Here is a 12,426-nt window from a genome sequence, read left to right on the forward strand (position 1 = left end):
GTTTTAATATTTTCTTTTCTTTTGTGAACATTTACGAACCTTTGTCTTTTAGCTTTTCAAAATGTTTCCAACACATCAGACAGATGATAACATAAGTGATAAAGTAATGGTTAATATACAAATTAATAAAATTTAAAACTTGTTTCCGTCAACATTAAAGGTTTATTATTGAGTTTTTCTTAAAGGAACATTGTATTAGAGACATATAAAAGCTTAATTAGCCTGATGGTTTTGTGATAAGTATTTAATTTGGATATCCTCCTACTTTGATGGAATTTTATTAAGGTAATTATAGAAAATTTATTTAATTTTGATAATTAACTTTTTTTTAAGTTTTTTTATTTTGAGAGAGAGAAAGAGCACGTGTGCAGGCATGAGTGGGCAGGGGAGGGACAGAGAGAAAGGGAGAGAACCCCAAGCAGGCTCCACACTGTCAGCACAGAGCCTCACTTGGGTCTGGAACTCATGAACAGTGAGATCATGATTGAGCCAAAATCAAGAGTTGTACGCTTAACTAATGGAGCCACCTAGGTGCCCCTAGACAATTTATTTTTAGACAGTTTCAAACACAGTCCTATATTTTTGTTTTGAAAATTTTTATATCATTTTACTATATAACTCAGAACAGTGGTAACTAGAAATATAGGTCATAAATCACTATTCTTAGCCTACCAAAACATAAAACCCAGCAAACATTATTTAAAACCAAAAAGGTATTGTAGGGGTGCCTGGGTGGCTCAGTTGGGTAAGCATCTGGCTTCAGCTCAGGTCATGATCTTGCAGTCCATGAGTTCAAGCCCCATGTCAGGCTCTGTGCTGACAGCTCAGAGCCTGCAGCCTGCTTTGGATTCTGTCTTCCTCTCTCTCTGCCCCTCCCCCTGCTTGCACTCTGTCTCTCTGTGTTTCTGTCTCTCTTTCAAAATAATAAATAAACATTAAAAAAATTTTTTAAACCAAAAAGCTATTAGATCAGTCAGTACAGATTATGCAGTGGTAACAACAACAAAAAATCTCAACGGCTTAAAACAACGTGTCCATTGTGATTCAGCAGGGTGTTCTGCTCACTGCGACCACTGGGAAATCCAGGCCGTGAGAGCAGGCATAGTCTCTAACATAGCCCATTTCCATGCCAGAGGACATTAAAAGTGCCACATTTCATTTCTGCCAACAATTCATAGGCCAGAAATAGACACATGGCCTCACTGAACCATGAAGGGGCCAGGATGGACATTCCTAACATGCTCCAGAAGTGTGAAAATATTTGATGAATGGCATTATTGACTACAACCCTCTTTTTTATAGGCTTTGGGATAGAAGTTCAATTAAACATAGCTTTTGTCATTTCTTTCAAGACCAGTTCTACTCCATCAGGGACAAGGGAATTAGTCCATCACAGTAGAGACTAGACTGGTAGAACCCCAATGGTGTTGCCTGGAAGACTGTAGTGAAAAGCAACTTCGACTTGTACAGACATGGCAGACAAAACACTCAGTCACAAACCTTATCAACCATTTTGGCTCCCACTTTTCTCCTAGAGTTAAAAACTGGGATACAATTTCAGTTTATAGGGGATGAGCTTTTACGACTCCGGTCTGGATGTTGATTCACACAGATTGATTAACCAGAGAACTAGTTTTTCTAGGGTAAGCAAACTCTGAAAGCTTACCCAATGATTGCATAAGACAAAGCAGTTAGACTTTCCTGGTGGCTCCACTGTTATACTTCGTTGCCCTCATCCTTCAGCTTCCTTAGGTTTTTTTTTGTTCTCTGCTTCTGCCCTCCTGACTTCCCCATCCTGTCTCCTCAGACTCCAGAGAATTTTTCCCTCCCCCAGATATACCAGCCCAAACTCTCATCCCCGAGGCCAGAGGAACATGGGCTCCGGTGGATAAGGGTGGTCTGTAGAGATAGGCATCGTGATCATTTACCAGCAGGAGGGCAGTCAGTCAGGGCCAGTGAAAAGACTCTAGGTCCACTATTTGCCCAGATAGCACTTTTGTACAAATTAGAAAAGGGTGCTCCCTCCTTCCTCCAGAATAGATGTAGTTCCATATTCTAGTTATAGAAAATTTTTGTGACTCTGTAACAGGAAAGAAAGGTTAATAACAAGTGTGTGAGTCCATTGTCTGTGCTCAATAAGGTGAGAGTCAGTTAAGCATAGAGGTGCCTGAGTTCACTCTCAGTGGATCACTTGAGCCCCAGTTTCCTTATGTGTAAAATGGGGATGATAAGCTGTTATGAAGATAAAATGAGATGTGTGTAAAACTTCTTATTCTCAGCTCCTTCAGGCACCACAGTGGGAATTCAATAAAATAGTTTTCCTTTCCTTCCTTTTGCACAGGAAAAGCCCTTATGCTGCAGCAGCTGGGGCCCATTGTCTTCAGGAGTACTGGAGGGAGGAGACACCACTGAAATGACTCCCAGATTTGTTCCCCCAAGCACTCTACACCCACTAAAGGGGTTATCTTTCAGGGTCATTCTTGTGGAAACCATGGCAGTCTAGTCATCTCTCAAATTCTCTTGTGCCATTCTTTTGCAGTCAACTCTTCTTACCCTTAGCCCCTGGCAACCACAGATCTATTTTCTGGCCCTATAATTTTACCTTTTCCAGAACTTCATATAAATGGAATCACATAATATATAGCCTTTTGAGTGTGGTTTCTTTTACTTAGCATAATGTGTTTGAGATTTATCAATTTTGTTACATGTACCAGTGGTTCATACCTTTTTACTGCTGAGGAGTATTCCTTTGTATGGATGTACCATAGCTTGTTTATTCATTACTTCACCAGTTAAAGAACATATGGGTTGTTTTCAGGTGTGTGTGTGTGTGTGTGCGTGCGCGTGCATGCATGCAATTAAGAACAAAGCTCCCAGCAGCATGTAAATACCGATTTCTGTGTTTAATCACACAATCACTAATCAGTCATTAGTATTCATTTTTCTTAGCTACCTCTCTAGGCATGGGATTGCATGCTGGGTCATATTATAGGTTTATATCTAACTTTATAAGAAACTGCCAAACTGTTTGGCTGTACCTCCTTGGATTCCCACCAGTAGCATATGAGAATTTTTGCTCTGCAACCTTGCCAGCAACTCTTCAAATTCAATGTCTAATACCTGCCAACGGGAAGAAAAAGAAAAGAATATAGTGACAATAAAAGTGAAAGATAGTGGTAAAATTCTTTGAAAATTATAAAAGCACCATATAAATATGTAAGATGTATGGTGACATCTTTAAGGTAAACAATTGGGTAAAATGGGTTTAAGGGATACTTAAATTCACAGAAAATATAATTTGGCCAAACAAAGCCTACAACTTTTCTAAGGAGTTTGGTTTCCTATAACCATAGCCATATATATATATATATATATATATATATATATATATATACACACACACACACACACACATATATATATATATATAAATTCATAACAGACTGAATAACTCATAATTCAGATTATTGGGAACCTGGTTTTGGCCATAGAGGATGAATACAGTATATTCAGAAAACTATAATGTTTGGTTCAGTTTCAAGCATAGGCAAGAACAATAACTTAGACTTGGTTCAAGTTTGCCTTTACTTTGATTTATTAAAGCAACCAACAAGCAGAGCAAAGTTTATACCCATGATAGAGATACAGGTAGATAGATATGGCTTCCCATTGTCTCCTTCACATCACACTAGAAGTTTAATGCCTTCCTGTTAGCTTGCTGAAAGTAAGATACTCCACCCAACTGGAGAAGTGAAGCCTTTTAAACTTCCAGCCACACCAGCACACTGTGTGTGCTATATCATCCATGCCTAATATCCAGGTTCTGGACATTCAAGTTCTGTCTATGACAACACTGGCAAAAATCCCCTTATCAACCCCCACCCCCACCTCCACTCACTCTCTATCATATCCATTGGGCAAGTCTAGCTTTGGGCTACCCAATTCTCCCTGTCCCACATTGCCTGTTTCCTCCAACTGACAGAGAACAGCTTAAAGTGATCACAAATCAAGTGTTTTTTTTTCTGGACTCTCCTGGGATATCTGTACCTATATAAAAGTGCTTTTCAACCAAAAAATTTTCAGCAAGCATCCAGTGTTTTTGTTGTTATACACAGTTATTTTGATTTGTCCTAGTTCTTGCTACTGATTTGAATAATCTCTTCTTTGTAACTCAGTCCTTCTTAAGGACTGGGAAAATCCTACTAGATTTTAATAAATATTACACGTATTTCTTAAAGAACATTTGGATAACAAATTGAAACCAGCCTATGAACATTACTTATTTGAACTTAAAGTTTTGAATTTCTTATTTATTGTATAATCCCAACCAATGGCACAGATTCTAATACATCCTAGATTCACAGAATTAAGTGTTACTGAGTTTATTTTTGCAGCGATAATCCCTACTAGTTTGAGTGAATGAGTCTTTCCTCAAGTCATATCTCTAAGTTCAGAAGCTCGTATCATTCAGTGATCTTTTTTATTTTTTGTAACACTATTTAAATTTAACAAATTGCTGCATGTGACTTATTTTGAATTTAATTACAGAGCCAAAATGCCATATATAATTATGGATGTAAGTAGCAGTCAATTCTTTATTCTGATGGCTTGAGAAAGGCTACAAAGTGTAGCATAGTCTTTCTACATAATCTCCTATGAGCCTTCTCTTCCCACCATTAAATCAGTGCTGACAAATGAAGTATCAGAATAGCAACTAATAAGAGGTCATGCTTTTGTGAGGAGCCCACCCCCTCGCTTCTCATTCATGTTGATGCTAATGGGATGCCATTTAACACAGCTCCGGAAAATTCATAAAATCAGCCTGCTTGGGAAGAACATTTGATCAAAGATGGGCAAATCATAGCACTCCAGGGGGTGGTTTAAAATAAGTAGTAAGATGACATATTTCCCTTTGTTATGAGTTAAAGCTCTAAAGTATATTTTCATTCTCTGGGGGAAGAGACTCAGCAATCTGAACCACAACAGGCAAACGTAAAGAAAACAACTACTTCATTGATGATAACTCTAGTTTTAATGCTATACCATACAACTAGTGGGTTCTAAAATGGAACTTTGGGTGCCCTCTACTCTCTGGGATTTAGGCTGTAGAAGTAATTTTTCTGGGGTTCTTCACTGAATGAGAGGTCTGATTACACATATGGAGATTAGTTTACTAGCTGTGAGGCCTAGGGCAGGTTATTTAACTTCTCTGAGTCTCAATTTTTCTATTTGTATTTTAGAGATAATAATTGCCCATAAGATTGATTGTTGCGTTGATTAGCTGAATGTGTGTAAAGCACTCAGCAAGCACAGTGCCTGGTGCATATCAATGGCCAATAATGGCAGTTGTTAGTATTAACTTATATTTAGCTTCTCTCTATTGCTTTTTTCTAGTTCAGGTCCAGCAACCAGACAAATAATATATGTTTAGGGACTGTTTATGTAACCAAAGATTTTTTAAATATATTTTTTAATGTTTATTTATTTATTTATTTATTTATTTATTTTTGAGAGAGAGAGACAGAGTGTGAGTGGGGGAGCAGCAGAGACAGAGGGAGACACAGAACCTGAAGCAAGCTCCAGGCTCTGAGCTATCAGCACAGAGCCCGATGCAGGGCTTGAACCCATAAACCAAGAGATCATGACCTGAGCCAAGGTCAGATGCTTAACTACCGAGGCACCCAGGCATCCCTGTAGCCAAAGTTTTGATACTGTCAGCAACTTTGTCCCAGTGCTGTGAACTCTGGGGGACTCTGGTGCTGTCAGCTTGGAGCTACTATAACAAACATACCATATACCGGGTGGCTTAAACAACAAACATTTCTCACAGTTCTGAAGGCTGGGGAGTCCAAGATCAAGGTGCCAACAGATCCAGTGTCTGGTGAGATCTGCTTCCTGGTTTGCAGATAGCCATCTCCTCAGTGTATTCTAATGTGGCAGAGAACAGAGAGAGAAGCAAGTTTTCTTGGGACTCTTGTTATAAGGGCACTAATCCCATTCATGAGAGCTCCACCCTCGTGACCTAATTACCTCTCAAAGGCCCCACCTCCAAACATCATCATGTTAGGTATTAAGCTTCAACATATGAATTTGGGGAGGTCACAAACATTCACATCATAGCAGCAGCCCTATCTGGGGTCTCCTCTCTTCTCAACCCCTGCCTTGATATTTTTCATAAAATAAGCAGATTTTCATAAAAACTTAAATAAACTTTTCATAATTTATTAGGCAAATTTTCCAACTTATGGAAATGAGGGAGGATGTCATAAAACAAATCATAACTTCATACTTTAGTAGTTGTCCCTACTCAGATTTTCATGTATTAAATGCATTTTTAAAAAGAAAACTTGTGATGTTCTTGAATGAGCTTTAGAAGGCTACTCTAGAAGGAATAAAAATAGAAAGTGGCAAAAAGGAAGAGAAAAGGAGAGGTTAAGAAGAGAAGAGCTGGAATTAGATTTTTATGTCCAACAGAGGCTCATATACATTGATTTTATTTTTAAACACTTCATTGAGATGTAATTTCCATACCATAAAAATTCCCATTGTGAATATGCAATTCAATGGTTTTAGTGTATTTGCAGAATTGTTCAGCTGTCCAATTTTAGAACATTTCCATAAGCTTGGAAAGAAACCTCATGTCCATTAGCAGTCACTCCCCATTCCTTCCCCCAGCCCTAATCAATCACTAATCTACTTTCAGTCTCTACAGATTTGCCTATTCTGGGCATTTCCTATGAGTTGAATCATACAACATGTGGTCTTTGTGTTTGGCTTCTTTCACTTAGTATCATGTTTTTGAGATTTGTCCATGTTGGATCATGTATCAGTTCTTCACTCCTTCCATTGGATTTTTTTTAAGTTTACTTATTATTTATTTTGCAAGAAAGAAAGTGCACCCACAGGGGAGGGGCAGAGAGAGAGAGAGAGACAGAGAGAGAGAGAGAAACCTAAGCAGGCTCCATGCTCAGTGCAGAGCCCAATGTGGGGCTCGAACTCACCAACCATGAGATCATGACCTGAGCTGAAATCAAGAGCTGGTCACTTAACCAACTTAGCCACCCAGGCACCCCTCAATTGGTTTTTTTAAAGAACATTTTATAATTTATTTTAATTTTCAGGTAAGAGAGTCTGATTTTAAGTCTGTGCTGAGAAATATAAGACAAGAGATTTAGTAACTTATAAAACAATAACTTATAAAATCTGCACAAACTAGTGTACTTCAATCAAGCCCCAGGGACTTGAATAAAAAGAGGAAATAGTTTCAAACAGACAGAAGAATTGACCATTAAAGGATATTTAGGGTTTCTTGGTACTAATATTAGCTGAGAAAAAATGTCCTGGATAGAGGAATTACAAAAGATAGAAGAGAGAACCTATTTCCTTGGACAATTAGAACAGAGCTTAGGGTAATGAAAGCCTCTTTTTGGGTGCTAGATAGTGAAATCTTCAGCACTGAAAGTTTCCAGGGACTCTTGGAAGAAATGTGAGGAATCAATAACTAATATAAGACGTAGTCACAATCTGTTCAAGGAAGCATGGTGGGCAAAATTTGTCAAGGAGACAATCTCATTTCCCATTTTTAAAAACAGACTTTACTTTTTAGAGCAGTTTTAGGTACACAGCAAAATTAAAGGAAAGGTACAGAGATTTCCTATATCCCCTGCCCCTATGCATGCATAGGTTCCCCATTATCAATATCCCCCACCAGAGGAGTACATTTGTTACAAGTGATGAAACTACACTGACATAACCTTGTCACCCAGAGTCCATAGTTTAAATTAGAGTTCACTCTTCATGTTGTGCATTCTATGGGTTTGGACAAATATATCATGACATGTATCTACCATTATAGTATCAAACAAAGCAGGGTCACTGCCCAAAAAATCCTCTGTGCTCTGCCTATATTCATTCCTCTCTCCCCACTAACTTCTGGTAACCACTCATCTTTTTATTTTTTATTTATTTGTGTTTTTAAGTAAACTCTGCCCCCAATGTGGGTTTCGAACTCATGACCCCAAGATCAAGAGTCCCAAGCTCTACTGCCAGCCAGGGGCACCCGACTAATCTTTTTATTATCTCTGTAGTTTTGCCTTTTCTACTATTTCATTTAGTGAAATTGTACAGTTTGTAGACTTTTCAGATTGCTTCTTTCTTTCACTAATATATAGTTAAGTTTCCTCCATGGCTTTTCATGGTTATTTATTTATTTTTAGTGCTGAATAATATTCCATTGTCTGGATGTACCACAGTGTATTTATCCATTCACCTACTAAAGGACATCTTGATTGTTTCCAAGTTTTGGCAATTGCTAATAAAGCTGCTTTAAACATCCATGTGCAGGTTTTTCTGTGGCATGAGTTTTCAACTCCTTTGGGTAAATACCGAGGAGCTTGATTGATGGATCACATGGTGAGAGTGTTTAGTTTTATATTTAGTGCCTTTAGTGGCACTGAATTCCTGCTGTTGGAACAAAGTGTCTGGCATTTTAATTTTCACTGTACCCTGAAAATTATGCACTGGCCTTGCCAGGAACCCATTTAAGGGACAAGGAACTGAGCTGGTGACTAGGAGCTACATCTTGGCTGGGAAGGAACAAAATAGCCAAATGAGGGTCAACCTTGGAGGTCGTGGATATCTAACTGAGGCAAAACTTATGGTAGGATAGCTGATGTGTGGACATGAACGTAAAGGAGAATTAAAGAACACGTAGATATCTTGCCACATTTTGGTAGTTCTAAATGTTCAGTGCTGGATTTAATTAATTAATTAATTAATTTTTATTATATGAAATTTATTGTCAAATTAGTTTCCATACAACACCCAGTGCTCATCCCAAAAGATGCCCTCTTCAATGCCCATCACCTACCCTACCCTCCCTCCCACTCCCCATCAACCCTCAGTTTGTTCTCAGTTTTTAAGAGTCTCTTATGCTTTGGCTCTCTCTCCCACTCTAACCTCTTTTTATTCTTTTTTTTCCCTTCCCCTCCCCCATGGGTTTCTGTTAAGTTTCTCAGGATCCATATAAGAGTGAAAACATATGGTATCTGTCTTTCTCTGTATGGCTTATTTCACTTAGTATAAGACTCTCCAGTTCCATCCACGTTGCTACAAAGGGCCATATTTCATTCTTTCTCATTGCCACGTAGTACTCCCTTGTGTATATAAACCACAATTTCTTTATCCATTCATCAGTTGATGGACATTTAGGCTTTTTCCACAATTTGGCTATTTTGAGAGTGCTGCTATAAACATTGGGGTACAAGTGCCCCTCTGCATCAGTGCTCCTGTATCCCTTGGGTAAATTCCTAGCAGTGCTACTGCTGGGTCATAGGGTAGGTATATTTTTAATTTTTTGAGGAACCTCCACACTGTTTTCCAGAGTGGCTGCACCAGTTTGCATTCCCGCCAACAGTGCAAGAGGGTTCCCGTTTCTTCACATCCTCTCCAATGCTGGATTTAATTTAAAGAGGAACGATGAGGTGTGCCTGGGTGGCTCAGTCCGTTGAATGTCCAACTCTTGATATCGGTTCAGGTCATGATCTCATGGTTGTGCAATTTAGCTGAGCACAGAGGCTGGTTGGGTTTCTCTCTCTCCCTCTCTCTTTGCCCCTCCCCTGCTTGCGTGTGCATGCATGCTCTCTCTCTAAACAAATAAATAAACTAAAAAAAAAAAAAGGAACAATGAGCTGCTACTATGATTTTCAACTCCTTCCAGTTTTTTTTGCTTTAACAGCCTAAGTTAGTTACCTTTATTCTTCTAACTCAACAGTCTTGAGGGCCCAAATGGCCAAACAATGAATCTCTGAGAGGTTTAAAACTATGGCCCACAGGCCAACCTCTGCTGCCTGTTTTCATAAACAAACTTTTGTTGGAACAGGGTTATACCCATTAGTCTATTTTTTGTCTATGTCTGCTTTTACAGTGCAACAGCACAGTTGAATAGTAGACAGGGAGACCACACAGTTTACAAAGCTGAAAATATTTACTACCAGCCTTTTACAGGAAAAATTGTTTGCGCTGTTTAAAAAGACAGGCCAACATACATCTAGTTTCAGAAGAAAAATATTGTGAAATAAGCATCATATCACAATTTTGTCCATTTACTATTGTCATTCATTCATGGAAATAAAGCATACTTTTCTCATTGTTCTGTTCTCAAGGCAAGTTAAAAGTATAAAACATTGCACAAAGTGATTCAACCCCAAATATAACTTTTAAGCTGAAGAGTCCTCTCATAGTGCAAATTCATTTCAACCTTAAACTGTTGGAGGAAATTAGGTATAAGACCCCTTGTTGTAAGTCTCCATTTTTCTTTATATTTCTTTAAAATTATAAAACTAAGGTTTGGGACTTCAAATTTTTTTTATGTTTATTTGTTTTTGAAGGAGAGAGAAATAGAGTGTGAGTGTGGGAGGGGCAGAGAGAGAGGGAGACACAGAATTTGAAGCAGGCTCTAGGCTCCCAGCTGTCAGCACAAAGCCCAACACAGGGCTTGAACTCACAGACCACAAGATCATGACCTGAGCCAAAGTTGGATGCTTAACCAACTGAGCCACCCTGGTGCCCTAGAGCTGGGACTTCAAATTTCAGTTCACTCTGAGGAATATTCTCATTTGAGTTTCAAAGGTGGCACAAAATTAGCTTCAAAACCCTTTGAGTTACACAGGGATAAATCATTCTCATTTTACAGTTGAGGTAACTGAACATCAGAGTTAAGGGTATATTTAAAGTTCAGTGTTAGTAGGGGGCAAGTTTTTTAAAATTTTTTATGTTTTATTTTATATTTGAGAGAGAGAGAAAGAGCGTGAGTGAGCACGAACAGGGGAGGGGCAGAGAGACAGAACAGAGACAGAATGTGAAGCAGGCTCCAGGCTCTGAGCTGTCAGCAGAGCCCGTTGTGGGGCTCGAACCCACAAAATATGAGATCATGACCTGAGCTGAAGTCAGATGCTTAATCCACTGAGCCACCCAAGCACCCCCAAGTTTTTTTTAATGTTTATTTTTTCATTTTGAGAGAAAGCACGAGCAGGGGGAGGGCGGCGAGAGAGGGAGAGAGAATCCCAAGTAGTCTCCATGCTGTCAGCATGGAGCCTGATGTGGGGCTCAATCTCACAAAGCTTGAGATCATGACCTGAGTCGAAATCAAAAGTTGGATGCTTAACCAAATGAGCCACTCAGGTGCCCCAGTAAGTGACAAGTTTGATCTTAATCCAAATATTGTTGCCTGGTTCAGTGGTATTTCTAACTGCCTGTTAACATCTATTTTGTTTTACGGTTAATCGTCGCATATACTGTTTTTAGTTCCTGAGAATCTGTCATTTGCCAGGTGGTTTATCTACAATGATATTTGATTCTCACACAATTCTTTGAGATGGTTGGTATTATACATATTTTATAGAGGGAGAAACTGGAATCAGCAAGGCTAAGTAACTTCTACAAGATCATACAACCAAGTAAATCTGTCTGACTCCAAAGTGCAGACTCTTTCTACTCCACCACTGCTGGGCTTCAGCGCAATGCTAGATTAAAATTTGATGATTCGGGGCACCTGGGTGGCTCAGTCGGTTAAACATTGGACTTTGGCTCAGGTCATGATCTCACGGTTCACGAGTTCTAGCCCTGTGCAGGGCTCTGTGCTGAGAAGTGGGAGCCTGGAGCCTGCTTCAGATTCTGTGTCTCCCTCTCTCTCTCTCTGCCCCTCCCCTGCTTGTGCTCTGTCTCTGTCTCTCTCTCTCTCTCAAAAATAAATAAAAACATTAAAAAAATTTTGATTATTCAAAGGGAAAAGGAATTTGTTCAAAGTCTATGATAATGGAGAAAAACTTTCAACTGTTTAATAATCAAACTACTCATTATAATTTTTTACTTACACAAATACTAAGTAAATATAGATGACCAAAAATTAAGTAAATAAAAGCAATAAAGAAGGAAATGATTTTTTTAAGTTCAAGATTTGAGATTTGGCACAGATTGATCTATCACTCATGTAGGTAATTAGCTATCTGGCTTCTAGCAATGCAGTAGCTAACATGCACAGGGACAGGAAAAGTAACAAAACAATTCATTAAACTTGGTTATTGATAAATAACTATTATTTATTTGTTTTTTTATCTTGTCACATATTCCTGTCAGTTAGGATGGCAATTTCATGAATATACTTTACTAATTTTCTCCACAGGGAGTCAGTCATACTCAATAAATCACCTAATACTGTCTATAATTAAAAGTATTAGAAATTCTTCAAGCTGATAATGATTCTTCACATCAGAGTCCTCATCAAAGTTATGGCTCGATAGTTTCACCGTTTTTTTTTTTGGCCCTATTATTGTTATGGTTTGTCTTAGGTTGTAAAAGAGAAGATCTTTTGTAGGGTAACCAATTGTCTAGTTGCCCAGGACTGCGGGTTCCCCCGCATGCAAGACT

The sequence above is a fragment of the Panthera pardus genome, unplaced genomic scaffold (assembly GCF_024362965.1).
Source record: "Panthera pardus isolate Hobbes unplaced genomic scaffold, ASM2436296v1 HiC_scaffold_24, whole genome shotgun sequence".
NCBI lineage: Eukaryota > Metazoa > Chordata > Mammalia > Carnivora > Felidae > Panthera > Panthera pardus.